General features: G+C 46.9%; 1 pseudogene; it reads left to right on the top strand.

The window, feature by feature from the left end:
- Positions 1-2,439, top strand: part of LOC133010064 (NACHT, LRR and PYD domains-containing protein 12-like) — an 11,264-nt pseudogene extending 8,825 nt beyond the window's left edge.
- The last annotated feature ends 61 nt before the right edge of the window (positions 2,440-2,500 follow it).

Below are 2,500 nucleotides of genomic sequence, written 5' to 3'. Positions count from 1 at the left end.
CTGAGGTCAGTAGATGGGTGGAGTCAGTCCACGCTGCTTTCATCAGTATTTTACTAAACACAGTCAGTATCACAGATCCAGGGTCTGTGCTACCAAGCAGGATTTGTGGTTATCAGGTGAACTTAAGGTTTAGTTTTTTCAGTCCTACGAAGCTCGTCCACTTCTTAACGAGGTAAATCACCATGGTAACTTCTGATGAACGGCTAACCTGCTCCAGGTTAAGTTGGAGATCGACCCGTATCAAAGCTCCGCCCACTGACCACAGTGACTCTACACTGTTGTGTGGTGCACGCTCTCCTTAAAGGGACGGATGAGGGAAGTTTAAATCAACGTCTGGTTGGTTCAGTTGATCTCTAACTCACCCAGAACATCTCAATGTCTCCAGACTCATCCTGTCCCCAAAACACCAGTGTCCTCAGTCAGCTTCTTGGAGACATGTCCATGTGTGTGTCCTCAGAGACAGTGAGACAGTGTGTGTCCTCAGAGTCAGTGAGACAGTGTGTGTCCTCAGAGACATTGAGACAGTGTGTGTCCTCAGAGACAGTGAGACAGTGTGTGTCCTCAGAGACAGTGAGACAGTGTGTGTCCTCAGAGACAGTGAGACAGTGTGTGTCTTCAGTGTCAGTGAGACAGTGTGTGTTCTCAGGGACAGTGAGACAGTGTGTGTCCTCAGCGAAAGTGAGACAGTGTGTGTCCTCAGAGACAGTGAGACAGTGTGTGTCCTCAGAGACAGTGAGACAGTGTGTGTCCTCAGAGACAGTGTGTGTCCTCAGAGACAGTGACACAGTGTGTGTCCTCAGAGACAGTGAGACAGTGTGTGTCCTCAGAGACAATGAGACAGTGTGTGTCCTCAGCCTGACTGTGTCTGTCAGGTTCAGTTGAGCTGATCTCAGAAAGATCTCCTGGACGTGTTGAAGTGTCTTGGTAGTTCAGGTCTCAGTGTTTCCTCAGTGAAGCTGTGAGAGGACAATGAGGACAGACGTCAGGATTGGACAGAGACACAGAGAGACAACAGTCGGCCAATCAGACGAGCCACAAGCTGCTTGGGATCATGTGATTGAGTTGACGTGAAGACGACAGTTGTTGTTGTTTTCATGTGAACAGGAAGTGAAGCTGGACCACAGCTGACCGCCTCACACGAGGGACAGAGACGTCTTCATCTGATCTGAGACAGTTTGTCCTCTCACTTCATCAGTGAAGAACTGATCAGGTGGATCTTTGTCACAGCTCTGAGATCAGTGGGACTGAAGCCTCTCCTCATCACCATGGTAACCAGGAGCTCTTCATACAGAGCAGAACCTCTGCTGAGGTCCATCTGTCTCATCTGGTCCCAGTTTGTCAGAAGCAGATGTTCATCAACACACAGTGAAACATGTCTTCACCTGTAACAGCAGTAAATCCACCTCTCAGGTGTCCACTCTGCACTTTGACATGCAGAGGACACACACTGAGCTCTTAGCGTGTTCATTCCAACACGTGAACATGAAGCAGAGAGGAAGCTGCTCCACCTCTGAACAGGACTGAAGTCCCTGCTGCTCTTTCTACTGGATGAGCTGCATCACTGACTCACAGCTGATGAAGTGAGTCTCTGTGACTCTGATGTCTTCTTCTCTCAACAGGTGGGAGGGGGCCTGGTGGATCTGAGTGTGAAGAGGACAGTGTGTGTGGACGGAGGCTGAGCTGTGTCCTGAGGATCCAGAGGCTGAAGCAGCAGCAGCTTGTGTGTAGTCTCCAATCTACACAACCCCTAATCTGCATGTGTTTGTGAGATGAAGCCGAAGCACCTGGAGAAAACACGTGGAGAACATGCAGACTCCACACAGGAAGACCCATCTGAACCGGATTCAAACCAGCAACCTTCCTGCCCAGATTGTGTTTATTCACATGAAGAATGTGTTTATTGAAATGACACAACACAAGCAGAATATATAATCCCTCTATAAAGAGTCACATACAGTGTGTTTAAGTTTGTCTTTATTATTGTCCACCTTTGTCCCTCAGTCTGTCTCCATGTGTGTAGAACCACATTCTGTGTAGATGTTTGTTTATGATCTTAAAGTTCCTGGATTCACGTCACAAATTGATTTAGTTCAACACAAAGTTCAACACATTGAAATCACTTTGAGTTTAAAATCAGAGTTTTGTCTTTGACACAAAAGATCAAAACTCTGGACTTAAAAATGTGACGTTTTCATTTCTGCATCAGGTGCAGAGCGGTGGTGGCTTTTCTACTTTTGACCCACAGGTGGCGCTGCAGTATAACAGCAGCACATCCCAGTCAAAGCCTTTATATTCAGTCTATGAGTCAAACACATGGATCATTTCCTCTGTGACAAACCAGATGTAACGAGAAGAAAAACATCTCAGAGAGAAAAGTTCTGTTTCTACTTGTCTCTGCTTTAATGCTCAATAAACATCCTTCCTCCGACTTCACTGGAATCATGACTCAGCGTTTCTTTCCTCTTCAAACAAACTGGTGGAAACATCTCGTCCTTGGTGC

This window comes from Limanda limanda, chromosome 1 (assembly GCF_963576545.1).
Source record: "Limanda limanda chromosome 1, fLimLim1.1, whole genome shotgun sequence".
NCBI lineage: Eukaryota > Metazoa > Chordata > Actinopteri > Pleuronectiformes > Pleuronectidae > Limanda > Limanda limanda.
This window is presented reverse-complemented; position numbering and strand designations above follow the sequence as displayed.